Source organism: Manacus candei, unplaced genomic scaffold, assembly GCF_025592945.1.
Source record: "Manacus candei isolate 608988 ecotype Guabito, Panama unplaced genomic scaffold, ASM2559294v1 h1tg000037l, whole genome shotgun sequence".
Taxonomy (NCBI): domain Eukaryota; kingdom Metazoa; phylum Chordata; class Aves; order Passeriformes; family Pipridae; genus Manacus; species Manacus candei.
In genome coordinates this window covers 8,089,489-8,116,128 of record NW_026138085.1, presented here as the reverse complement: position 1 = coordinate 8,116,128, position 26,640 = coordinate 8,089,489, and the positions used below count along the sequence as shown (strand labels likewise).

The 26,640-nt window shown below is 54.3% G+C and overlaps 1 protein-coding gene across 6 annotated transcripts in view; it reads left to right on the top strand.

Annotated features, from left to right (window-relative positions):
* Positions 1 to 26,640, top strand: part of ABLIM3 (actin binding LIM protein family member 3) — a 53,278-nt gene that overhangs the window by 5,224 nt on the left and 21,414 nt on the right. The window lies entirely within an intron of this gene.

Here is a 26,640-nt window from a genome sequence, read left to right as displayed (position 1 = left end):
GCGTGCTGTAAGATCAGTTGAAGCAATTGAATTATTTCAAGGGCCTACCATGCTCTTATAAAATAAACAGCACATTTTCTAGTGATAAAGTGATGATTGGTTTAGCCAGATAATGGTATTTGTGATGCCAGCAGGCTGGACTAATGACAGGCTGTCCTGGTATCAGCAAGGAGTCCGTGTGGTGCTGCCTTTGCTCTCTGCAAAGCTGAGAAGGAGGGAAGGCAAACCCGCCAAGTTGCTGCCAGTCCCTGCAGTCCTGTCATAATGGTGCCATAAGGAAGTGGTTGGAATGTATAATTAGATATTTTTAGTCTAAATACATCAGTGCCTCAGTTGTGAGCACTGCAGGACCTCCAGAAAGTATCCTGGGGATAAACTGGTGATGGCAAGAACTTGGGTGGGAGAAGGACATCTTTGAAAGATGAAAGGGATTGAGGAGTGACCACAGTGGGTATAGGGAAGGCAGAGCCCAAGTCCAGATGCCTCAGGCTCAGGGAGTTTGGTTGTGAGCCATTCAGGGCAAGGCTGGCAGGGTGACTGGCAGCCTGCAGCAGGGAAGGTGGTTCTTGCTTGGAGGACAGACTGTCCCAAGTTCTCCTGTGCCCAGCAACTCTGCTTCTGGAGTCTGTGGGCTCAGTACATCACTGGGGAAGTAGAAGAGCTGGAGTGCACTGCTGCACAGCCCCAGTGGACATGTCCTGCTTTCTAGGAAAGGGCTGTCTTAAAGATTAAGAGGACCAAGCTGATCTATGCACAGTTCCCGTTTATTTGGTGGTGGCTCAGGTGTTTGATAGCCCACAGTTTATATGTGCATTTTTCAGCTCAGGTATAGTTTTTCTGAGTGCTTTATCAGTATCAGCCATAAGCCCTGGCCTGGGAATTGATGTGCTTTCTCCATTGCCTGAGGCAGAGATCGGGGTAAAAAAAAAAGGAGCTGGTACTCTGGTTTCCTTACGCAGCCCGTCTGACCTTCCTTTCTTCTTGCCCTTTCTGTCCTGGCAAGGTCCTCTGAGCCCCAGGCATCATTTGCTTTTCTGTTCATGGACATTTTACTCCATTTCCATTTTGAATCATCTTCTTTCTGAGACTTGAACAAATGGACAACTTGGACAAGGACAATTCCTTGGGGAAATGTTTCTCTAAGGAACAGGACAGTGTAAGAGGGGAGCAGGTGCTTGAGGCTTTGAAGCCATCCCGTTGGCTTCTGTTCTTTCTTGGCAACAAATGGCACATCTTGGAGAGCACTACAGTGCTCTGGGGCAAGAAGGGCTTTGCTGGTACAATGCCAGTCCCAGAGCCCAGCTTGAGTCCGTTGCAATCAAAGTTTAAGTTTCAGGTTTTGACCTGTTCTCACAGCAGTGAGTTATGTGACTGTTTCTCAGGCACACATGGCCAGGCTGCAGAGATCAGACAGGCATAATGTAAACCAGGACTCAGTGTGAGCTTCCAAAGTCCACGTGCCAGGCCCTGTGGTACAGCCCCCTTCAGAAACACTTTTGTAGCATCTTGCTTGTGAAAGGCACGTTGCAAGGCCCTGCCTGTCCTTCCCAGCACCCCAATTGTACTACCTGGAGATCATAAATCACAGAATGGAAAGGACCTTAAAGATCATCCTATTCCAAGCCCCTGCCATGGGCAGGAACACCTTCCATGAGACCAGGTGGCTCCAAGCCCCATCCAGCCTGGCCTTAAACACTTCCAGGGATGGGACAGCCACAGTTTCTCTGGGCAACCGGGGCCAGGGCCTCAACAGTGTCACAAGGAGGAATTTCTTCCTAATACCTAACTTAAACCTACTGTCTTTCAGTTTGAAACCATCCCCCTTGTCCTGTCACTATGTGCTCTTGTAAATCGTCACTCTCCGAGATCTTGCTGCTTCTCTGCTGACATCCACCCCCTGCACCCCAGGGACCCTGTTGTGCAGAGGTGTCCCAGGGAGCCCTACCCAGCCCAGATGCACTTGGTGGTGAAGGGGAGCTGTTTTTAAAGTTAGTAGAAGACTGGGTGGGTCACTCTCTGGCTCAGCAGCAGCTGCTGGGACTTGTTGAGCACTGTGGTGGGAATCTCCCAGGCACAGCTGCTCCCCAGCCTGGATTCTCAGTGAAGGCAGAGAGGGTCCCCAGCAGGGTGGATGGCCCAAGGCTGTACTTCACCTCCTGCCAAGGACCTTTCCCTGCTAAAAGCATTAGAAAAGGAGGAGGGAAGGAAGCTGCCTGTGAAACTTGTTTCTATTGTGCTTTGGGAGCTGCAGCCCATCCGTGCCCCAGAGCTGCATGAGAGGCAGCTGCCTCCCACCAGCAACCCCTCTCTGAAAAAAGGGGCTTCCTTGCCTTGACCAAGAGGGAGAGCTGGGTCAGGGCTCGTCTGGCAGCTGCTGCTGCTGCCCTGCCTGTCTCCTGCTGCACTGGATCACTGGGGGCTCTTCTTGGTAAAATAACCTCTGGCTGCACTGGCTGCAGCAGTGCTTGGCTGGGGCAGTGAGTGACTTTCTCAGCAGGCTTTGGTGGCTGCAAGGTCTGCACCATCCAGGATGCTTGTGTGTGACTACAGGAGCAAAGAGATCTCTGGGCTCCCAGAAGGACCTACAGCAGGTACCCACAGTGAACCAGAGATCAGTGGTCAGGTGCTGAGTACAGCTAAGGCATGGGAAGGCTCTCCTTGAAGCCAAAGCCCACAGAAGTGGGGGCTGGAGCAAGCAGAGGTCCCAGAGCCACTCCAGGGGTGGTGCAGACCCCACTTGCTCTCATCACCCAGCCCAAATGCAGCCCACGTGGGGCAGAAACCTGTGCAGGGCCACGGGAGACAGGTCATGGCTATGCAGCTCGGCACCGGCTTCTGCTGCCTCCTGAGCAGGAGCTCTGCTCCGGATTTTCTCTCTCTCTGCTCGTATCGCAGCAGCCCTCGAGTGTGATAGAGTACAGGCTTCCCTGGCGCTCCTCTGCACTCGGATCACGGCTCGGCGCTGGTCCCTGCAGACCCTCCTTTCCTGTGCTGTGCCCTGGGGTGTCCCTCCCCATCTCCCGCTTTCCCCCTCTGCCTCCGCACCTTCCGCATCAGCTCCCGCTGCTCGGAGGATGAAGAAGGTGGAGCAAGGTAAGATGAGCTCCCTCTAACTTCCCGTGTGCTATAAATAGCCACGTCACCCGAGCATCGTCTGGGAGGGATGTGACCAAGTTCAGGCTCCTGGGGACCCGGTGCCTCCGTCGCGGGCACACCCAGCCCGTGGTGAGAAGTGCTCCCGCGGGTCCCGCCGGTGACACCGAGCGTGTCATCGCATTAGCGCGCCGCGGGACGCCTCTCAGGTTATGCACAGCCTAATCTCAGCTGGCAGCCGCCGAGGCTGTGTCCTGAGGCTGGGTCAGTGTGCCCACACCTCGCTGGCAGTGGCAGTGTGACAGCTTGCGCCGGGGAGCCTTCCTTCCCCTGCGGCAGAGATGCAGCAACCTGCTTTTGGCTCCTGCCAGGCTGCGCTGGGGTGCAGGTGGTGTGGATGGGGCAGGGTAAGGGGGTGTCTTTGGCATGTGTGTCAAGTTTCTGGCCAGAGTTTTAGGACAGAAGGGGAAGGCAGCTATTCTACAGGGAATGACCAGATCAAGGAGAGAAAAGAGGGATTCGTGATGTTGGTGTGGTGCTTGTATGGATCAGGAAAACCTTGGTCCTCCCTATCTGTCCAGACTCTGTGGCCAGAGACTTGGTAGTTGGGGCAGGCTGTGCCTTTGGAGACAGTTTTGCTGACATTTCCCTCAGCTCTTGACCATGAACCAAGCAGTAGAGCAGCTTCCATGTATGTGGGCATACAGGGAGAACCACAACCATCATTTCAGCGAGGAGGCTCTCCTTCATCTGGTGGCAGATGCTGAGGCATGAAGCTGGATGATCCCCAGCTTGGAGCCTCTTACCAGTAAGCAAAACCATCCCTTCATACACCCAGGTGCTACTTGAGAGAACTTGCACTGTTGCCACACCATCTGGCCCAGCTGCCACCTTGGGAGTGGAGTGAGCTGGACCTGATCCTTTCCTTCTGGAACAGGAGGTGCCTGGCAGAGCTGCTCTGGGTGAGCTGGCCAGGGAGAGCTGAGGAACTGAGTGGGGCTGTTCTCCCCTCCCCTGCTTTTGAAAAAAGAAAAGTCACTGCCTGCATGGTGAGTTATGTGGTGATGGCTCCTTGTGATGGGCTACATATAAAATCCCTTTCATCCCTGAGGATGCTACTCGTTGAAAGCTTTTATGGCATCTTAAAAATAGCCACGGAGGGGGAGAGAATGAGAAGATGGATAGGTAGGTGGATCCCTAATAAGGAGAGAAGAGGAAACAGCTAGAGAGGGAATGGAAAGACTTTAGTGAACGGCATGTGAGTGATTACTGAGGGAGGGGGTGGTGTGGTCATACCGAGCCGCTGAGCTGCGTGCCCAGCGGGAGCAGGAAACCCTATAAAAAGCCTGGCTGTGAGATATGTGCCTTGCACGTGCTGGGGAGAGGGATGGGGTGAGCATCAGCTTGGGCTGTCTCTCCTGCAGGCACTCACTACATTCTACAAGTAGCTGTTAAAAATAATCTGTGACTCTTGAATGGCTGGCCAGGGCTGGCTGCAGCTGCTGCTCCTGCGTGATTCCCCAAACAGCTCCAGGCTCATCTGTGCTCCTTTCTTGCCTCGAGGCTCAGACCGAGAGCCTTGCCTGGGAGCTGATGGATGAGGTCGGTCCTGGCCCTGGATTTCCCTGCAGTGGCCTTTCCCACCTGGGCTGTGCTCCAGGAAAGATGCTGAGAGCTGCCTCTCTGCTCTGTCTCCTGGCTTTCTGTTGCCTGACAGCTTGCAGGGCCCAGAGGGGAGATCTGATGGTGGTGGGACTGGGGCTGGAGCTCAGTGAGGGCACAGTTCCCCAGTGCCTGGCTGGAGCAGCAGTCCCAGAGCTGCTGGCAGGAGTCCCCTGGAGTGGGACAGCCCAGCTCTGCTGTGCGTCACTGCCAGCACAGCGTCTCCCAGGTCCTGGGAAGTGGCTCCAGGCCCTTTGCTGTGCTTGTGGCAGCTCTACCCATCACTCAGGGAAGATTACACAGAGTGTCTCCAAGAAATGCTAATTGTTTTGGCTTGCAGTTGGTACAGCAGAGCCACTGGGCACTCAGAGCTCTTAGTCAGCTTAGAGATCTGCCAGATTCTTCCCCCCTTCCCCTGGAGAGCTGGTGGAGGTCTGAGGTGGCCCTTGCTGATCCCCACATCCCTGGGCCCCTTCTTGTCCCCTGGCTGGCCCAGACCTGTGTCCCAATATCCAGTGGCACAAGGCAGTGTGAACTCTCTTCAGGATGCTGCAGCCTCAGGATGAAACACCCCAAGCTCAGCCTTTGGCAGGCACAGTGTGGAGTCAGATGCACCCCTTGTGCTGCAGGAAAGGTATCTGGAGAGATAACAAGAGCTTCCCATCCTGGGGGATGAGGATTGAGCTTGTCCTGTGGCAGGAGCCATCAGCACTGCTCCATCTGTCCTCCTGGGCCCCTGGAGTGCTGCTGCCCACCCCTGTTCTACCACTGGCAATAAAAGAGCCCTGTGCAAATGAACTCATTGGTGGAGGCTCTTGGGAAGCATTCCTTGGCTTTGCCACTGCTTGAACTGCAGGGAAAAATGCTGCTAACAAGACTCCTCTGTCAGACTCGCCAGTCTGTCATATCCAGGCTGTCTCCCTCTTGCTTTCCTGTCTTTTTTATTTTTTCCCCTTCCTCATCAGCTAGGCAAGAACCTAGGGAAGCAGAGGCTGGGTTGGGTTGGCCCTGCCTGGCTCCAGTCTGGGCAATGGTGAAGCTGGAGATTGTGTGCTGCCTGATCCTTGCATTGACCTCTCGCAAAGGGTGGATCAGCATGCTGCTGTGTGTGCTCATCTCGCTGTGTTTCTCAAGCCCACAGCTTTTTTAACACTGTGGCATGGGAGCTGAAGTCCAAGTCCAACCCCCCTCTGTGGATGCTGAGGTCTCTTCCTATCTCCTTTGCCAAACTCTGGGGCAGCCTCCTCCTTGGGAAGGGTGCAAAGGTGTCTCTTGCCCTGGTTGGCTTCTGTGGACTCTGAGGAGCTTTTCACCTGGTCTGAAATAACTTCTAGGGGAGCAGTGGGTGGTTTTGAACCAGCAGCACAGTCCTTGCTGGCGAGTGCCTGTCACCCTCCCCACCATGAGTGCTGTGCCCAGCTCTGGAGTCCTCAGCACAGGGAGGACCTGGTGCAGTGAGTCCAGAGGAGGCCACCAAGATGATTAGAGGGATGAAGCAACTGTGCTGTGAGGAAAGGATGGAGAATTGAGGTTATTCAGCCTGGAAAAGAGAAGCTTTGGGGAGACCTAATTGTGTCCTTCCAGTACCTGTAGGACCCTTCAGTAAAGATGGAGAGAGACTATTTACAAAGGCCTGGAGTGACAGGACAAGGGGGAATGGTTTCAAACTGACAGAGACTAGGTTTAGATTAGATATCAGGAAGAAATTCTGGCCGTGAGGGTGGTGAGGCCCTGGCACAGGTTGCCCAGAGAAGCTGTGGCTGTCGCATCCCTGGAAGTGTTCAAGGCCAGGTTGGATGGGGCTTGGAGCAACCTGGTCTAGTGGAAGGTCTTCTCCATGGCAGGGAGATTGGAATGAGATGATATTTAAGGTCCCTTTCAACCCAAACCATTCTATGTCTACCCCTGGTCCCTGCTTCCACCTCGCCTGCCCTTTACTGGGCTGCTGAGAGCATCCTGCAGGTCTCCAGAGTGAGGGGACTGGCCAGGAGAGGAAACTTGCAGCTGTCCCAGCCCTCACTGCCCGCTTGGCTGGTCAGGTGGCATAAAGGGTCCAGTTTGGGAGATAATTCTGTTCCTTGGCAGGCAGGTTTTGGCTCATTTAACCAAAAGCGTGCACAACAAAGCACGTGTTCATTTTCCCCTGTTGAAAAGAGACTTGTTCCCTGGAAAGTGCCAGCTCTGCTGGGCCCACTGATTGCCTGTTAATTGTCGCTAATGAGGAGCTGGGAGAAGTGGCTTCCAGAGGCTGTTGGGGACAGACTGTCGCTTCGGCTTGGGAGGGACATCTCAGCAGGGAAGGGAGCCGTGACCTCGGTGTGGGTGAGTTGAGCTGCATGAATGGGTTTGTTAACGAGGAATGCTCCAATTCCTGTGCCTACAGCACGGGAGGACAGCGCTTAGCCCTGACTCCGGAACGGAGAGCGTGGAGGGTTAAGAGGATCTCTGGTGCTTACTGTACACAGATGGATTTATTTATGCTTGTAGAGCAGGGAGGTGGGATGGGGAAGGCTAAACCCACCCTGTCCAGGAGGGAGTGTTAAATCTCTGGTCCGTGTCGGGGGCAAAGGGCTGCTGGGCAGCCGGACCTGATGCCAGGGCTTGGCCACTTGCCTCCAGCCTGACGGCTGAAGGCTGGTTTTTCCCCCAGCCCTGATGAAAGGCACCAAAGGCTTTTAGCAGGAGACAGCCGTGTCTGCCTGCCTGACGCTTCCCGCGCTGGCAGCCCCCCCCTCCTTTTGAAGTCGGGTTTCTGGGCGTGTGCAGGAGCCAAGGAGAGCACGAGTGCGGGAAGGAGGAGGGGAGAGGATTACGTGTGCCAAACCCCTCGCGCGCTCATGGGAGTTTATTGTTCTGGATGTACCTCGTCCTGCCACATCCCCCACTGCCCCCAGACTGGTTTTTCCTTGCCCGGCACCAAGACCTGACTGGCATCTCTTGACCCTGTTGCTACTCAACCCCATGTCCCACCAGCTGAGGCTCAGAATGTGGCTGAGGGGGATATTAAGCCCTCTTGGGAGTGTCACTCTGGTGCAGAGGTGTGCTTTTACCTGTGGAGACATCCCCATGCCTCAGTAGGGATAGGGCCTCCTCTCCCACAGCAACAGCTTTCTGGGTGCCCATCACCTGCACCAGCAGCTCCTGTGGCATCTGTGTCAATCACTTCAGTGGTTCCTCTCATTTTCCCATCGCTAAAATGGCTGAGCTGGTTTACCCAGTGCTTTTCCTGAGAGTTTTCTCATCTTTCTCCTATTCCTGCCAGGTTTCCATGTACAGCAAACCCCACTGACCACTTCCTGCTCCCTGGGTACCCACTCTTGTCCCCATGACTGGTGGGCTGAGGCACCACCTCAGCAATTGCTCTCTGCCTGCAAGTGGCTGTGTTTACCATTCAGGGCAGCTCAGCAGAGGGGGAGCTTCCCTCTGGGATTTGTTATTTCATTAGAATAAACAGCCAAGTGGGATGTTATTTTCCATTCCTGCTGAGAGAGGTTGTAGTTGCTGCTTTTGGACCCAAACTCTGATGTCTGTTTTTAAATTCTCTGCTTTTGAAGTGGGGCAGAGAAAGGAGAGTGGAGCATGTGGATGCAGCTCGTGTTCTTGCAGCACAAGGGCCAATGTCAATGTCTTTGTGGTTGCACCCCTGCCTTCTACTCTGACCTTGGGTTAGGGGGTCAGGTGAGTCCCAAGCCATGCAATTAAGTGTCCTGTACTTTGCCCTCCAGTGCCTCCAGGCTCCTTTCACAACCAGCCATGGAGATGGCCCACTGTTGTAGGCTTGGAACTGGCTGTTACTCTGAAGGGTCTTGGTATTCTGACACCTAAAATGCCTTCTTGGGGGCTCAGGAGATGCAGGCAACCCTGCTCCAGTTGGAAGGCAGCAGGACAAAGAGCTGGCACAGCTGGGCTGAGAAATGTGCCTGGACCTTAAAACCAGGGCAGAGTGGGAGAGCCCTGAACTAGCATGATGTATGTGGTGTGCTGTGGCCCAAAAGCTGAGCCAATCCATCTGTGCTGCTAGAAGAAGAAAGGTGCTGAATAACCTGGCCCTGGCATCCACCCATCCATCACCTTAAGAATCTCTTAAGTTTGAGGCTTGAGAGTTGCCTCAGGGTGTGGAAGGGCTCCTGACAGCCTCCTGGGTCTCTAGCAGGTGCCACCTCCTGCACTGTAGCAGGACCTCCACAGCACAGCCTCAGAACTGGGAACTGGCAGGGGGACATGCCATGTCCTGGAGGAATCCTTTGCTGGGACAGTGGGGCCAACAGAAAATGTCTCAGTCACATGGTCACCTGGGTCACTTGGCTGGAGGTCACCCCAAGGTGAGCAGCCTGAAGGCATGTCTCCATCTCCCACAACAGTTGTTTTCCCACTCCATCGCTCCCTCCTGCCCCAACCTTTGCTCCATGACTTTAGACTATTTGCTTTTCTTCCTTTTTTTTTTTTTCCCCCCTCCACCCCACCTTCCTTTTCTCTTCCCTTTCTCTGTTTCTCTGCTGTCAGCTTTGTTCGCCTGGCTGTGTACTGTGGTTGCCATGGTGACTGCCAGAGCATCTCTGCATCCCAGAGCAGTGGTCCTGCGCTAGCCCTGGCCATGGGGAGTGGCAAGACACCTTCCTGCCCCTCAGAGGGGCTGTCTTGCAACCTCCTTCCTGGGATGGAGGTCCTTGGGGACATCCCTGTGACATGTCCTCATGGAGAGGAAAGCATAGGGCATAGGGTGGCCCCCAGCAGCTCAGAATGGGGCTGTGCAGCACCTTGTGCAGGGGTTGGAGGAGGAACTAGCAGGGCTGGCTCCATGGCACAGCTTTATTAGCCTCTTTCTACCAGAGATGTTTCAATAAAATGAGTGATAAATATTTTTTAATGAACAAACACTACTTAAGGAAAATAGAGGAGCTGCTGCAGCACAGAGAGTCCCTTTGGGTTGAACAGGGCACTACCACCTCCAGCAGTGAGTTTAAAACTGTAGGAATCGTAGAATCACAGAATGGATTGGGTTGGAAGGGACCTTAAAGATCATTTCATTCCAATCCCCAGCCATGGGCAGGGACATCTTCCAGTACACCAGGTTGCTCCAAGCTCTGTCCAACGTGGCCTTGAACACTTCCAGGGATGAGGCAGCCTCAGCTTCTCTGGGCAACCTGTGCCAGGGTCTCACCACCCTCACAGCCAAGAATTTCTTCCCAATACTCAATCTAAACCTGCTCTCTTTCACTTTGAAGCCATCCCCCTTGTCCTGTCACTACGTGCTCATGTAAACAATCTCTCTCCAAATACAAATACAGAGCTGTATTTTGTTGCATGATATGTACATTTCCTTTGGGGAATAAGCTTCCTCTTCCATCCTAGGAGCTGTGCTGTTTCTTCTCTTGAGATTCTCACCTGTCATCATGCAAGTGACTGTGGTGACTTGGCTGGGCTCAGGCCCCTGGGGTGAAAACCTCCCTGTGCCTTTGGGCAAAGTCTGGATCCTGGATCTTGTCTTTGCCCATGACATGTAGAGGACTAAGGCTATATCCCCTGCCCATGGTCTGGTGTGGGAAGACACCAGTGGAGCTGTGGTTTGGAGGCAGAGTGCAGCTTGTGGCCTTCTGGTGCCAGTTTGCAGATGACAATGTATCTTTTCAGTATTTGTCAGAATTTCTGTGTCCCTTTCATGAGATAATTAGGATGACGTGTTATTAGCTGATTACTGGGGAAACATACATTTACTGAGGATTTATTCTGGAAACAACATTAATCTCCTGTATAGCTGCTAAACCCCCATAAATAATCTGATTTTGATAATCAATTGCTATTGCAACCCCCACTATAAATCTCAATTAAAAGCACATTTAATTCACATAAACTTGCCAAATTTGCTTGTTCATTTCTGTCCTGCTGTTTGCCTCAGGCAGATGTCTGTGTATGTGCAAGCTCAAGTCTGTTTATCAGACAGCCTGAAACCAGAATATGGTTTGCCAAGGCAGAGCAGTTACAGGAACAGCGACGTTCCCATCCTGTGGTCCCATGTGGACAACCCGGCACATCGTGGCTTCCTGCTGCCGGTGCTGCTCAGACACAAGTGCTTCAGAAACAGTGCTGTGCCTGGCCATTCCCAGCCCTTGTCTTTGTGCTGGGGGTGGCAATGAGGGCAGCAGGAGCAGCTGTAGGAGGCTGTGCCTCTGGAGCATCCTGGGCTGCCCAAGGCACAGGGCTGTGGGTGTGCAAAGAGGAGAGAAGCAGTTGCCAAAAACCCATGTGAGGGCTTTTAACAGTGTGTGCCTGGGATTGAAACCGAGGTTGTCTTGGGCTTGGTTGAGTCTTGACCACCCCTGGGCCAGCTGCCCTGACTTTCCAAGCCTTAGTGTTAGTGGAAGGGGAAAGGGAAGGTGGAGACATGCTGCAGAGAGGATGTGGCTGGCCCTAGACCAGTGGGGCATGGTGCTACCATCTTCCTTCAGAGCTGGAGGGAGATTCCAGACATCAGCTGGGCTTTGTTTGGTTTTGGGGCCACACTGATTTATCTTCTTGTTTTTGCAACTAGTATGCAGCTAGGGCACTCCAGGGAGGGCAGAGAGAGCTGGATCAGTGTGGCAGAGCTCTGGTGATGTGGGTCCCTGCTGGAGAGCTGGTGGGAGCATGGAAAACCTCCCAGTACCTTTCATGGAAAGGGGTTTTGGTCCTCACCTGTGCTGCTAGGGTGCTGGCCCTCACAGCTGCCAAGGCTGATGCTGTTTGGAATACAGCAGTCCCATCCCTGCTGCCTGTGCTGGGGAGCTGGGGGTGTCAGTTTGGGCTGTGATGATCCTGGTGATGGGACTGCACTAGGGGAGCCATAAAAGAAACGATGAAGCTGTTCAAATTGCTGGGAAGACATCTACTAAGATCTCCCCCTGAGCCTGGCTGGAGCCCAGCTGCTAATTATGGTGGTAGGGGAAATACACAAACATACAGATGGCAAGAAGAACAAAAACTGCTGTCTTTTAATAGCGAGAGCTTTTGTTTCCGGCCAACTGAAACCCACACATGGCAGAAGCTAAACATTAATGGCTTTGGGTGAGATCAGCCTCTGCGGGAGCTCTCGCAGAGCTCAGGAGGGATCTGCCCCTTCCAGGGCAGCAGGATGGACCCGAGCCTGCGGCAGCTGCCAGTGGAGGAATGGGGGTGCCTGTCTGCAGTGGTGGCTGGCTGTGCACACCTACGTGTGCTAGAGACACTGGCGGGGCTTGCAGGTACAGGCTGCCAGGAGCCCCACACTGGCTCTGCACTGAGGTGGGCTGTAACTACTCCAGTCTTCTCTGTCCCAGGGACTGCTTAGTGCATCCTTGCATGGCAGGGAGGGAGTTTCCTCCCTCTGAACCCACCTTTTACCTCTGGTAGATGGGTTGGGGCAGTGGCTCTCAGAGAGGCCTTGGATGGTGCTGCTGCAAGGAGAGTATCCCCTCTGAGGTACCCTTCTGTTGGCCCTCACAGTGTGTGCTTTTCAGAGGTTGTAGAAGATTCTCTGTCCCACGGGGTTTTACCGCAACCACCAGCACTAAGGATGGGGTAGGTGAGATGGACATTGGGCAGCAAAGGGGCTGGGGATGTGATGTTTTCTAGTACTGTCCTGAGAGTCAGCATCTCTCTCTGATGCCTTGTGCTGTCCTGCAGTGTTTGTGGTGCCTGAAACACCACAAGGACTGCCAAAGGGGGTGGTGGAGTCACCGTCCCCAGAGGTATTAAAGAAACGACTGAACATGGCACTCAGTGTTCTGGTCTAGTTGACAAGGTGATGATTGGTCAAAGGTTGGACTCTGATGATCTTGGAGGTCTTTTCCAACCTAAGTGATTCTGTGAAACTTATTGGTGGCCATTGGGCTCTCCCTGGCACAGGGCTGTCCCCCACTGCACCCCACCACCGGCAGAGCCCTGGTGCCTGCTCTGTTCCCCTCTCTGCCACCCATATGCCTGGCCAGGTGTCTCAAATAAGCTCCATGGGGGGTGAATACAATCTTTTTATGACCACTTAGAGGCTCCATTTGCTACCTTTAACATAATTAGAGTGGGGATCACAATAGATTAAGGAAAGCAGTAAACACACTCTGTGCCACAGGGACTCCCCAGGGGCAGTGCTGAGCACTGCTCTGGAAGGGGTTTGCACAGTTTTTGTGGGATGCTCTGTATTAGTGCACTGCAGGAGTATGTTTGCAAACCCCGTGGTTTGCAGGGGGTTTGATGGTTCAGCAGGGCTCCAGGGGGATGTGAAAGTGCCCTTCCTGCTGCAGCCCTGGGCAGTGTTGCCCCCGCTACCAGGAGCACAGCTGAAAGAGATCCCAGTTGTTTTAGAAATCACCTTCCCAGGATATAAGAGTTGATAGAGGAATTTGGAGCCTGCTAGCGAAGCTCCTGATGGTGTTTTACCACCAGCCCTGAGCTGTAATTCATCCTCTGGAATGGGACTGGCTGGGGGGCGGCTGGTCTGGAGCCTCCCATCCCTCTGAGCACGTGCTGATGGCATTGAAATTGCACTGTAATATATATCCCTTCCATGCATCCTATTTATGGGGAGATTGTCCCCTCTGTGACGCCAGGGCTCGCTTTGCCAGCTGCCACCCCTAGTCCAAATTCCCATTTCATTGCATTAATATCTATGCAGTGTCTCTGGATGGAGATCTGATTTCAGTTCACTCCCTGGAGTAGAAAGGGTTAAAAATAGCAAATCCAACACCCCTCATTCCCTGGCTATGACGCAGTCTCCCAGGTTGGAGTTACAATGCCAGCATGAATATGGTTTAAAATAAAACAAGTGAGTGTTCTGCACTCTGTAGAATAGGAGAAACAAGCCCCAGCCTGGAGAAATGACATGGAGAAGCCTCTGCTCTTCTAACCTGTGCTTGCAAAAGGCATGAATTTTTCTCCCTTGCAGTGCTTGTGTTGGCCAGATAAATGATGCTGCACACAGAGCGATTAGTGGGGTAATGCAGGAGGTTCTCAGCCCATCAGGGAATCAACCGATCTCAGAAGAAACCAGTAAGAAATGAGCTCAGTGCATTATGGTTTGGGGCTGTCTTTCCAGAGCATCACGTGCAGACCACTTTGCCAAGTATCGGCTGGACATTAAACTCAACAATCAGGGCAGGGATGTGCTGGACTCAGCAGCACTGAGGCCCCTTGGAAGTACCAGGGTGCAGGCACAGACTGACCGGGTGGATCCTCTCCCAAAAGTGGTACCAGACTATGTAAGCAACAGTCTGCTGCAAGGTGGCGGGTTGCCAACCTGGCTCTGTCTCATCGAATGGGGCTGTCTCTCTGATCTGGCATAGAAAATCCTAAATCCCCACATTTTTCACTCTCAGACGCTGCCCTAGTTTAAAAATGTCAGCTCCTGGCTCTCTTTGTAATATTTTAAATATAGCATCCTTTATGTTTTTGATGTATGCACCATATGTTTTGGAAACTGCAACAAAATCCACTGGGCTCATGGGTGGACGTTAAAGGGAAAAAGCATTTCCATACGGGAAGCTGCAAATACAAAACACAGCAGCAAACAGAAAATCCCTCCACGCATCAGCCAGAAATAAGCTCCTTTCTGTCCCGGCTGTCTCCGGCGCGTTCGTGTGCGTGCGAGGAACGAGCTTGAATGTTTCCATTGTGTCGGCTCCTGTCCCGGACACCCTGGCACTGACTCCACAGCCCCCTCCAGGGCCCGGCAGGGGATGCCACCGTGTCGGAGACCATCTGACAACTCCTTTGCCCTTTCCCTTCCTCAGAAAGCCCCTTTGCTGCTTTCTGTTTGGGGTTTTTTGGGTGTTTTTTTTCAGCTGGGATGAGTCCCTCCTGCTAAAGCTCGCCCAGGCTACTGCCTCTCTGACTGGTGGCAGTGGGTGGGCTTTGGCAGCGAGGGGAGAGTCCCCTGGGCTCCCAGCACTCCCACACAGCCCGGACTGTCTCCCAGCACTAAACACAGACTCTATTTAGCAGGAAATCTGGCCTCAGCAAAACGATGAGCTCAGGATTTTCATCTTTTGGCCACGACCTCAAGTTTAGACTCTTCTGCTACACACATCTGGCACCCCTCAACACTAGGACTCGAGAGTATCCCTTGCATGGACCCCCCAAACCTGTCCAGCCCAGTTAGAGCCAAAAATAGCATTGTGTGGGCTGGGGCTGGGTCCAGCCCACAGTCAAGGTCGCTCCTCCTGTGTTCTCACAGGCTGAGGCTGCTGGGTGAGTTGTTTGGCTGTGGCTCACCCACTTGTCACGCCTCATGAATAAAATCCGGGGGAGGAGATGGGCTTTGGCCGGTGCCTGGCTGCCAAGTGAGCTGTCTCCCTCGAGACCACCCTGCCAGGTCCTCTCCCTAGGTGGGCAGGAGAGAAGCTGGGGTGGCCAAGGGCAGCAGTAGAACTGCTGGGACTCATGGGTGGCCCAGAGTTCCTACTGGGAGTGGCAGCTCAAGTTTGGTCCCACGCTCAGAGGATGGGTGGGATACAGTGGCTGTGTGTACTGAGGCAGGGGGATGTCAAAAAATCATGGAATGATTTGGGTTGGAAGGGACCTTAAAAATCATCTAGTTCCAACTCCCTGCCATGGGCAGGGACACCTTCCACTAGACCAGGTTGCTCAAAACCCTGTCCAACCTGGCCACTGGGTGACCTCAGTGGAGGAGGGGACATGGGGAAGCCTTTCATATTTGCTCTTGCTCTGCAGCACTGAAGATTTGGGACTGGGACTGTGTCACCCCACTGGACATGTGTGCCCTGGGTATGGCAGGGTCCAGCAGCATGGACAGAGGGAAGCTGCTACCTAGGGCTTGGCTGTACACTGCAGTGTGGTGTCCTCCAGAGTGTGTCCTCAGGTGGTCCTGCTCCACCTGGGATTCACAGAGGGCTGCCAAGTGCAGCCATTCGTCTCTGTGACTGCTCAGGTGGATTTGTGCTCACCCAGATCCCTCTCCCAGGGTGGGTATCTCTATTCCCACCTCAGCCCTGCTTTGAGACATAGGCAGAGCTGAAGCCCATGGATGTGCAACGTGCCTGTGTACATCATCCGCCTCACGCCCCCTCGCTTGTACACTGTTTGTTGCATCTATAACAGCTCAGGCAAGACTTTTTAAGCTGAACCAGATGTAAGGATGAAATCCTATCTTCAGCCTCTCAGCAGGGTTTTCTCCTCACCCGTCTCAAATAAACCTTTTTGCAGCCCAAAATGCTGAGCTCAGAGAGTGCTGCACATCTGCTGGGCAGCAGCAGCCAGTAGGAGCAGTGGCAAATGCTGGCAGTGGGAGCAGCCCTGGCACAGTGCCCGCCTGCACACGGCAGGCTTGGGATACCTCTGGCTGCAGGTTGGGGTTGGGATGTTCCAGGGGGATGCGTGTGGGGTGAGAGGGCAGGAGTGTGTTTTTGGGCTCTCGCTGTGTTCCTGGCCATGTTGTCCTTGGCTTTGTGTGTAAAAGGCTGGGTTTTGTGCAGTGCCACAGGAGCCCAGTCTGTCCTCTCCTGGCAGGTGCTGTGAGGGTTCTGGACCTGGAGGGCTGTGACCCCCCCCTGCCCAGTGCAGGGCTGGGATAAACAGCACGTGGCTGGGGGTTCTTGGCAGCTCCCTGCTGGGTCCTGCATCTCTGTGTCACTCTGGGCTTTGCCCCTGCTGCTTATTGTTTCATCAGACTTCCTAATTTGCAGCTGACCCTTTGAATCAAGAGGCAGCCCTTCAAGAGGGACCTGTTCTGGCTTTCTGGGCCCAGATCCAGCATCTCAGCAGCCTCCTGAGTGCTGAGCTGATGTGCTTGTGTGCAGGTATCTGCTCAGGGTGTACAAGTGTGTGTGTCTTCCACCATGGTGCAGCATCTCCATCATCTCCTGCTGGGATGAGGGAGAGAGAGAAGAGCTCTGGGCAGTGCATGTGCTGTGGATTTGTCCCCTGGGGACACTGGTTTGCTGTCTGCATCCTCCATCTCTCCTTCAGCTTTCACACATACCTCTCACTCCCTCTCCCCCATGGTTTCACTGTTCCTTTTTTATTGAAAGCAAAGCAAATGGACAGCTGCCTGTGCTCTTGTGCTGTGCAGCCTGGTGTGCCACCACGGTGTCCACTCCCCAGCCTCACCACCGAGGCAGCTCCCCCATCACTGGGCTATTCTGGGACTCCTCTGTGAGCCTGACCTTGTGTCAGAGCAGGATGTGAGCGGCAGGGCTGGGACCAGCTAAAGTCCTAAAGCAGAGATTTCAAGAGGAAGAAGGAGAGTGGCCTCTTGACTTGCAGAGGTGCAGAGCATCCTTGTTCCAGCCTGGGAAAGTGGCACAGGGGGCTGCTCTCAGCTGTCCTGCTGGAGACACACTGGGGCAGGACCTGGCACCAGCCCTCTGGCACCTGAGGTCTGTCATGCCATCTCCTTCTGTTTGGCATAGCTCTCTGCTCTGGGCTCACTGTGGCTCCTGCCCTGGCCAGCCATGCATTTCAGCAATTATTAATTAAAATGCAATCTATCCTTTCTCTTCCTCTCCCCAAGACACCAAGAACTACTAAAATATTCTCAGGGATAATAGGGAGGGGAATTAAATAGTTGCTCTGAAATTTGAGCTGTGCCTTTTGGAGATTTACTGCTGTTCCTAGAGCCTGTGATTCCCTGTCGAGCACTACATCTCCAGCCCCACACTCAGTGGAAATACCACACCTGCTGGGAAGCCTGGGCTCTCCAGGTAGGATATGCAGGCAGCTGTGGCATGTTCAGTCTATGTACCCTATGGATAGGGTACACCAGGTACTGGGGGCTCTCTTTTCCACAAGCTTTCAGAGGGGCTGAACCCCTCATCCCTCCGTGGTTGTATGCAGCACTTGGTGTGTTTGGGATGCAGCCTGGGATCCCAGGAAGACAGGCACTCTGGATGTGTGTTAGGATATTGTGTTAGGATGAGGATGTGTGTGTCATATAAGGAGTGGCTGAGGGAGCTGGAAGGGCTCATCCTGGAGAAAAGGAGACTGAGAGGAGACTTTTTCACTCTCTACAACCACCTGAATGGAGGTTATAGACAGGTGAGTGTTGGCCTCTTCTCCCAGGGAACAAGGGACAGGACAAGAGGAAATGGCCTGAAGCTCTGCTAGGGCAGGTTCAGGTTGGACATCAGGAAGAATTTATTCACAGAAGGGGTTGTCAGGCATTGGAGGGGGCTGCCCAGGAAGGTGGTGGAGTCACCATCCCTGAAGTTGTCCAAGAAACAACTGGACATGGCACTCAGTGCTGTGTTTAGTTGACAAGCTGGTGACCAGTCACAGGTTGAACTCGATGATCTCAGAGGTCTTTTCCAACATAAATGATTCTGTGATTCTGTAAACATGGAGAGCAGATCCTGGTGCAAGCACTGTGTCAGGAGCAGCAGTCATGATTTTAGCTGCAGCACAGAGTGCTGTGCCCAGTAGGGTGACCATGGGAGGAGCAGCCCCAGCCCCTGTCCTGCCTGCAGGGAACACGGCTGGATCACAGCCTTCCTTCCCCTGCATCACCCAGTTCTTTCATGCTTCCTGCAAATGCTGCTGGGGGGACAGACACGACAAGGTGGGGAGCAGCTGGCCCAGCACAGCAGAGCTGAGCATCCCACAGACCCTTCTTGGAGGGGATCAAATGGGAGGAATTGCCTGGTGCTGTCTGTTAGTTGTTGCAAAAAATCCCCAAATCCCAGTTCCATCCTGGCTGAGGGGCAGCTTGGGCCTGGCATGGGAAGGCAGGCAGCAGCCTCCCTTGGGGGTCCCAGTTGCACCCAGTCTGGGGGTCTGTGGAGCCTAGAGCTCTGCTGGAAGGGGCTTCCATGATGCCTGCAGACAGGCCAGTGTGAGCACCAGGCATCCTGGCTGCAATTGCAGTTCAAGGAGATCTCGTTGCCATGACAAGCTGTACAAGTATTATGTGGGAAAAAAGATCCCAGCAGCACTTGTTGGAGATGGGAGAAAAGCAGCCGGTGTGGAGGGCACATGTCATGCCATGGGGGCCGTGCACTGATGTGGCTGCAAGCACAGGTATTCAAACACACACCTGAACTTCTTATCTTCCAGTGTTATACCTGCAATGCCTCCTCCCTTGCTTCAGCCCCCTCCTGAGCTCTGTGCCCCTGAGCTCCCACACGTGGGGTGCACAGCCTCACTCCTGGCCCTTCGCCCTCCTCCAGTCTCCATGCAGCCATCCTGGTAGGGTCCTTTCAGGAAAGGGAAGGTGTTAGTTCTCCCAGGCAAATAGTGACAGGACAAGAGGAAATGGCCTGAAGCTCTGCCAGGGCAGGTTCAGGTTGGACATCAGGAGGGATTTCTTCACAGAAAGTGTTGTCAGGAATTGGAAGGGGCTGCCCCGGGAGGTGGTGGAGCCACTGTCCCTGGACGTGTTCAGGGAAAGACTGGATGTGGCACTGAGTGCTGTGGTCTAGTTGACAAGGAGGTGTTTGGTCATAGGTTGATGGTCTTGGAGGTCTTTTCCAACCTAAATGATTCTGTGAAGGTCCCAGGTGATGCCACAGCACTTGCCAGGCAGGGGAGGCTTGTGCCATAAAGCCCTCCACTTCTTCATTTATTTAGTTTCTGTGACTGGTGAGTGACAATTTAGCTTTAAAGGATGGTTCTGCAATAGGAGGTGAATGCTGGTGAAAACCCTGGTGCCTCTGAGCAGGCACTGCTGGTGGAATGAGAGCAGAGATAACAAGGGATGCAACCCAGCTCTGGGCACCCTCCCATGGTATGGATCAGTGTGAGGCTGAGGATACTGTTGAGCCTGTGGCAGGGCACTCACTCTCCTCCTTTGCCTGGTGAGTGGCAAAAGGACCTCTTTCCCTAGAGGAATGCTCTGGGTGTGAGTGTTGCTGCAGCCCCGTGTGTGAGGATGCCATGTGTGGGCTGGTTCCTGTGGTGGCCACTGCCGAGGAGGGTGGTTGGGAATTGTTGGGACACAGTGTGCTTCCTGACTCACCGGCTCTGGGCAGCCCAGGGCGTAGCTGTCAGGCTGGGGAAGCTCGTGAACTCTACACAAGGTTTTCTGTTGTCAGGCTGCTCTGCACTGAGCTTGTCAAATTTCCCTGCAGCTCCAAGAACTAGAAGAGGCAACTTTTTCCTCTTTTTGTTGAGAATCTGGAAAAAATCACAGCTGCAGCAGTCAGTACTTTGAGCAAACCAGGCAGATCCCAGGGCCCCTTTCTCAGGACAGGCCATGGTGCTGCTGGAATTGGGACTGGGGGTTCCAGAGGGCTTGCAGGTTCCTGCAGGGGAGGAGGTGAAACCTGCTGCAGCCTCAGTCAGCAGTGGGGTCTTTGGGTTTTCCTGGCACGTTCTAGCCCTGACTGTGCTGCCCATGCTGGGAAGTAAACATCCTGCAGGCAGGCACAGGCAGCTGCCTGTGGCCAGGTCAGCCTGAGGAGACAATCAGTGCTTCCTCCATGCTCACATTTGGAGGATAATTTCCATGAACGCAGCCAGAAATGAATTCTGCTGTGCAGACAGGGCCCTCACTATTCACTGCTCCATCTTTTTTCCTTTTTCCTTCTATCCTCTTTATTTTTCTCCTTCTCTGTTTCTATTTACCCTTCTCCTTTGTCTCTCCCAGCTGTGTTTTTGACCTCCCTCCTCAGTGTTTTTGCAGTGGTAGCAGTGTGGCCCCCTGCAAAGCAGCTCCCACCCTGGTACATTGTCCTGCCATGCCCATGTACAAAGCTTTGGCATCCCTTTGGGCACCTTCCCATGTCACTGGCCAGCCACAGAGTCTGTGCAACAGTGACAGTTGCCTTGTCCCAGTTCCAGTTGGACATGAGCTCTGGGGAGCACCCCAGCACTGGTTATTTTGCTTCCAGAGCAGTGCTGGGAGCTTGGGTAGCAGAGCAGAGAAGCTGGTTCTGCTCACTCTGCTGCTCTGCCTGGGCAGCACTGCCCATGTGGTGCAGAGCACAGTGCTGCCAGCTCTTGGGGCCATGCCCACCTCCACATCCCCATCCTTCCCACCCACTGTCCTGACAAGTCAGGGAGTGAGCCTGTGAGCATCCTGAGGTCCAAATCTGCGGTGTGCCCAAGAGTTGGGGGCTAGAGTGGGATCGGAGCAAACATCTGAGCTCCTCAGAAGCCTGTGGCAGGGGTTTTGCCCAGCTGATGGCCCTCCCAGAAGAGGAAGTGGGCCAGCTGTGGCACATGGGGTGCAGTGAGGGTACTGTGGGATGGGAATGCAGGGCTGGCACCACTGCCCTGCATCCTTGACCTACCTCTGCAAAGGAAGGACTTGCACAAGCTTAGCTGCCTTTGTCCCCTGTGATATCCAGCCCCACTCATTCAGGTCCTCCCTGCAACACCCAGCTAAAGAGAGTTCCCTCCCTCATATGATGCCGGTACTGGCCCAGCATCCCCATCCCAGCCTTGTCCTGCTGCTGGCAGCCCTGTGCCCTTGCCTGTGCTGGCATCTGGCTCTCCAGCTCACTGGTGGCGTCCTCGCAGCACCCACAGCTTGTTTGTGTCCTGTGTCATGCCAAGGAAGATGCACAGTGCAGGAGTGACAGCGGTGGAGGGGGGGCAAGAGGACAGCGTGAGGCAGGTGGGAGCAATAATTGGTCATGATCTAATTAGGGAAGCCTACGGCTGGATTAGGAGCTGCGACACGCTGGAGGTTTTTAGCCATAAGCCGCAGATGGCTTTGCCTGTGAGCCAGGAGAGGAGAGGAGAGGCTGGCGTGGACTTGACGGGGGTTTGTAATCCCGCCTGCACGACACTCCGAGCTGACTAACAGAGCTGTTTTCTGATGGCTTGGAAATATCTCAGTGCCTGCTCTGCGTGAGGTCCCCACTGCTCCCAGCCCACGCTCCCTGCACTGCCCCACTCCCTGCCAGTGCCTGTCCCAGCCCACTCCTGTGCCACACACGTGGGAACAGCAATGGGTGCAATGTAAATGTTCAGAGCAGCAGCTGGAGCTGCTCCAGGCTCAAACTATCCCACAGCAGATCCATGGTACCTGTCCTCAACCTGTGCCTTTATTGGAAGAACTTGGCCTGCTTAAAAATGTAAATATTAAGTATGGAGCCATGCAATGCTTCTGGATTTTACTTAGGGGAAGGATCAGAAGAGAAAATATTTTGTGCAAAGGTAAATATATCATTCTCTCCTTGATCAAAATGACTTTTATCTGTGGAAGCTCAATGGGAAGCGTTTGCCTGAGCACCGAGATGGCCATGCAGATGTCACAGGAGGTGTCAGATTCACCACCAGAGCTGAGCATCCCAACTGCTGGACTCTTCACTTATTCCAGGCTGATCCTTCAACTGAGCCCCTTACCCAGCTCTCAACTATTCCCCACCATCACCTTCTCAGCAGGGAACTGTGGTGGACAAGCAGCCACGGTGGTTGGAGCAGACACATTTCCGCATGCCAGGGTCAAGGGCAGCCCCCCAGGACCCAGGCTGAGGCTCTGCCCATGCCTGCCTGAAGGACCAGCATCATTTGGCTCCAAGCCTATCTTTCTCTTCCTCCCAAGGCATTTTTATGGCTGTGGCCAAGCTCTCTGGCTGCTGCAGGACAGCAGGCAGGAGCCCTCAGCCCCGCTGCTGATGAGAAACCCATATCCCGTGGCTGCTGGAGGTCCCACCCTTCCTCCCTGGCCACCCCTGGGACGAAGCATAGCTCCTGCCTGGAGGGGAAATCCTCCCCCTCGCCCTCATCTCCCGTGGGGCTTGGAGCCAGCCAGGTCACCCTCAATCCCTGCTGCAGCAAGAGGATTTGAGGTGCAGGCTCCCAGAGTTCTCATATCCCAGCGGAGGTTTCTTTTACAGCCCCCTCGCTCTCTGCCCCCAGCCCAGCACACTGTGTCCCATCACCAGTGCTTCACCCCAGCCTCTCCCTCAGCCTCCAGTGCTTCCAGCAAAATTCCATTCTGACCAGTCATTGCCGCCCCTCAGCCTTGACGCCTGTGGGACTGGTGTGCTGGCAGGGCTGGGCTTCCTCTTCCTGAGCCGCCCCAGCCCCGCCACACTCCCGACCCCCTCCTCGCCTTCACCCAGTGCCATGGCACTGGCCCTTTCCTGGGGGCACGAGGGCACAGGGCCTGCCAGCTGTGCCCACCCCAGGGTTCAGGCACCCAGTAGGGGTGCCCAGCTTCCCTCACCCTCCCCGGGGCAGCCGCATCCCACACGGAGCCTGTGCCACGGTGGTCCCACCACCCCCAGTGGGTTTCTGTGAGAGGATGATTTACAGCCCCAGTTTGGGCAGGGAGCGTGCAGAGGATGACTGTGGGGAATCGCTCACTGCAAGGCAGCTGGGAGGAGTGGGAAGCAGCAGGGACGAGTGGAAGGCAGTGGCTTCTGGAAGGGAGCTCAGCCCCGTGGAGGTGTGAGGACTCCTGCCAACATCATCTGCCTAGCAGCACTGCTGCTGCTGCTCCCCCTCCCCTCCCAGCATCCATCCCAACTCAGGTCTCACATCCAGCATTTCTGGAGCTGGACCCCATGCTGACACCCACATCTTCCCTGCACACAGCCAACACCCACTCGTTCACCCCTCACTGCATGTGCCAACGCTCAGCCCCAGCATCGCCCCCTGGCACCCACAGTTCCCCTCAGTTTCCCACAGTGGCACTGCCTCTCCTTATTAATTTCAGGATGAATGCTTTGCTTTTCCACAGTCCCCTTCACCTGTGGCTCTCCCAGCATTGTGCAGATATTAATTACTGATAATTAATTAAGTCAGGCATCCCCATTCCCCTGTGGAGATGCTGTCTCATAAACAGGCTGACAGCAAACACAGTGTCAGGGCAGGCAGAGCTGGGTGGGAGCTTCCAGTTCCTGTTGCTAATGATCCAAACCCCACCTGCAGGAGCTTCTACCTGATAGACCTTCCTGGAGGGCTAATGGGCTGGGAGGGGGAGATAGGTGGGAAACCAGCAGCACCTGGTTTGGTCTCAGCAAGGTAGGATGGATGGATCTTTTTTGCCTCTGGCTGTCTCTGTGCAGCTTCTGCTCCTGGATTGCTACTAGTTTGCTGTGGCTGTGGGACATGGGGCTGCCTGGGTAGGAGGGAGGGGGGCCAAACTGCTGATGGAGCTTGTTTTGAGCCACCTTGTTATTTGCATTGGTGTTGAGCTGCAAACCCTCCAAGATAGATGGGAATTATCCTCTGTCAACCCTGAATGGTTCAGAGCGTTCCAGAGGCAGCATAAGGGTTCAGCATTTCCCCATCCCACTGCTCCTTAGTGGAGGGCTGGGACTCGGTGCAGGAAGAGGACAGGAAGACAAACAAGGTTGTTGACCCTTCTGAAGTGAAGGAGGGGGATTGCCCAGGGATGCACAGCAGGAACTTGCAGTTTGCTCACTGCAGAGTGGCTTGGAGGATCCCTTGGGCAGGGTCCCTCTGCTCTCCTGGGTGACAGGGCTCCTCTGGGCAGCCATGGGTGTTGTTTGGGGGTCTCTCCCCTGCCCAGGTCACCCACTCCCTCACTTGTGTGCGGCTGCCACTGCCTGACCCTGAGGCTGCACGGGGCACCAATCCCTGACCGGAGGTGCCACCTTAATCCGGATCAGTGGGAAATCTGTCGAGTGCCCACGCAGCCCCGTGGCAGCTCACTGCCATTCCTGGGGCTCTGCAGATCAAGAGCCAGCTGGGACATGGGCACAGCCCTGCGGGAGCCTGGCCCTGGGCAGCCTTTCTGTATGAGTGTGGAGCACAAATGCATTAACTGTTGGAGGGAGCCAGCTCGCCCAGCAGCCGCTCCATAAGCAAAAGCAGGAGCAAACCGGGGTGAGATTAAGGCATTCCTTGGGCAGCTCCCACCCCCTTGCCCTGGCCACTGCATCTCGGCCTGCAAGGCCACTAATGCTACTTACATTATTACTGGATTATTTGGATGTAATGAGCTTTGCCCCGCTCAGCTGTCCCTCTGCTCAGGGCTGTAGTGATGTGTAATACTTCCTGCGCGAGGCCACGAGGCGGGCAGCTGCCGGCTGGAAAACAAGCAGAGCCCCAACAACACAATGCGTTAATGTTCCCGGACAAAATTCCAGCATGGGCTGGAGGTTAATCACAAATCAGGGAGCTTTGGGTGTAGTGCTGAACAAAGCCAGCGGGCGGGAGGGAGATGGTTCCCTAAGCTGGGTCCTTCCCCGCCGCCATGGGCACAGGCGGGAGCGACCATATCAGTTCCATCTCCTTCTGTGGTGTAACACAGCTATAACCATCTCTTCCATCCTTGGCTCCTTTTCCTCTGCCGTCCTCCCATCAGACCTGCCGATGCAGGGGCTTGGCAATGTGTTGCTATGGACACCAGGAAGTTTTTCCCTAGAGACCAGAAGCCCGGAATAAGTGATGCCTGCATTTTCTGACATAGGTTATTATTTTTTTTTTGTTCCCCTTTTTTTATTATCAATGTTTGTTTAAATGTTAATTCCCAGCTTTTCCTCCCACCTCTGTCATGCTTTTCTCACTGAGCTTTGTGGATTTCCGTGGCTGTGTCCAGGGCTTGGCTTCTGCTTCATTCTGGGCCAGGGCGTGAGCACTGGGTGCGTGGGAGGAAGTTTCAGTGCTGTAACTCTTGCTCTGCTGGAGACCCTCACAGAAAAGATCCCCCATTTATTCCAGCCTCAGGAGATCCTGTTGGTCTCCCCAGGCTACTGCAGAGCTCATGGACACACACTACCACCAGCAGCTGCCACAGGAGGTCCTGGATTCCTGTTCCCAGGGCTTGTGCCTCTTGGGAAAACATGCTTGCGAAAGCGTGGGTAGAGGTACCCTGCTCCCTTCATTGTGTTTGGGAGCTTAAAGTGATTAGGTTTAGACTAGTTAGTGTCTCTACTGGTCTGAGCTCCAGGCCTGACTCCCATTTCATCGCTTCTCTGTTGGCACTTGGTATCCTTTAGTGCCTGTATTGGTCTCTGAGAGCTCTTCGCCTGCAAAAGCACGATCAGGAGGGAAGTCCCAGCAGCTTTTGGAAGGATGGAGCTTGAACTTTGCAGCAGGGCACTCACAGGAATGTACCTCAGCTTCCCTTGCAGCCCTCAGGTTGAGCTTGGTGAGGCAGCCTCTCCCCAGCAGCTCCACAGACCTGGGGATGGAGCAGTGGTCAGGGAGGGTCAGCCCATTTCCCAGAGGGAAGCAGTGGTGCATGTCTGCAGAGTGTATCTCTGGGCAGTTGGCATACAGAATGGGATTTTACTGTGAGACAGTCTCAATGTCATTTTGACTTCTCATTCTTTGCTTTTGAAGCCAATAATGGGCCGCTTCTGTTCCCGGTCACTTGATCTGCCCCTCAGTGACTGAGGAGCCTCTGATGAGTGATCTTCTCTGTCCTGCGCCCCTTATTCCCAGCTCTGGAGGGACTTCACAGACTGGCTTTCAATCAGCTCCTTCTCTTGTTCCTGGGAATGCAGTTCAGCACTGGGTCAGAAAATCTCTGACCCATTGAAATGCTGCCTTTTGCTGCTCAAGTTGCCCAAGTCGTGACTCCCTCTCGGAAATCTTACAGCAAATAAGCCCTGTGCTGCTTGGCCCCTGCCTGCAGGGGCTGGCATGGTGTCAGCCTGCCCAGACCTCCTGCACAGCCCAGGCACTTGCAGGTGAGGCAGGGAAAGCAGGAACTGCTCAGTACAATGTTTTCTGTGTGTGTTTGGGGGTTTTGTTGAGGCAGCAGAAAGATCCCCTGCTCCATATGGATCCTACCCTGGGTCATGGGGTGAGGCTGCTGAGCATCACCTTCATGGTGTTCTGCAGAGCTGCTGGAGGGGGATGAGGAGTGGAGGTGAGTCTCTGGACTCTCTGAAGCAGGAGAAAGATGGCTCTTGCCCACAGTTCTTTGGGAGCCATGCCACCCTCACCTCCCCTGTGGCCCCCAGCTCAGCACAGAGCCTGCACGTGCCACGGTGCCGCTCCGGAAGGAGCAGCGGGGCTGGGATGCTGCTCCTTGCTGAGGAGGTGAGAGTCCCACCA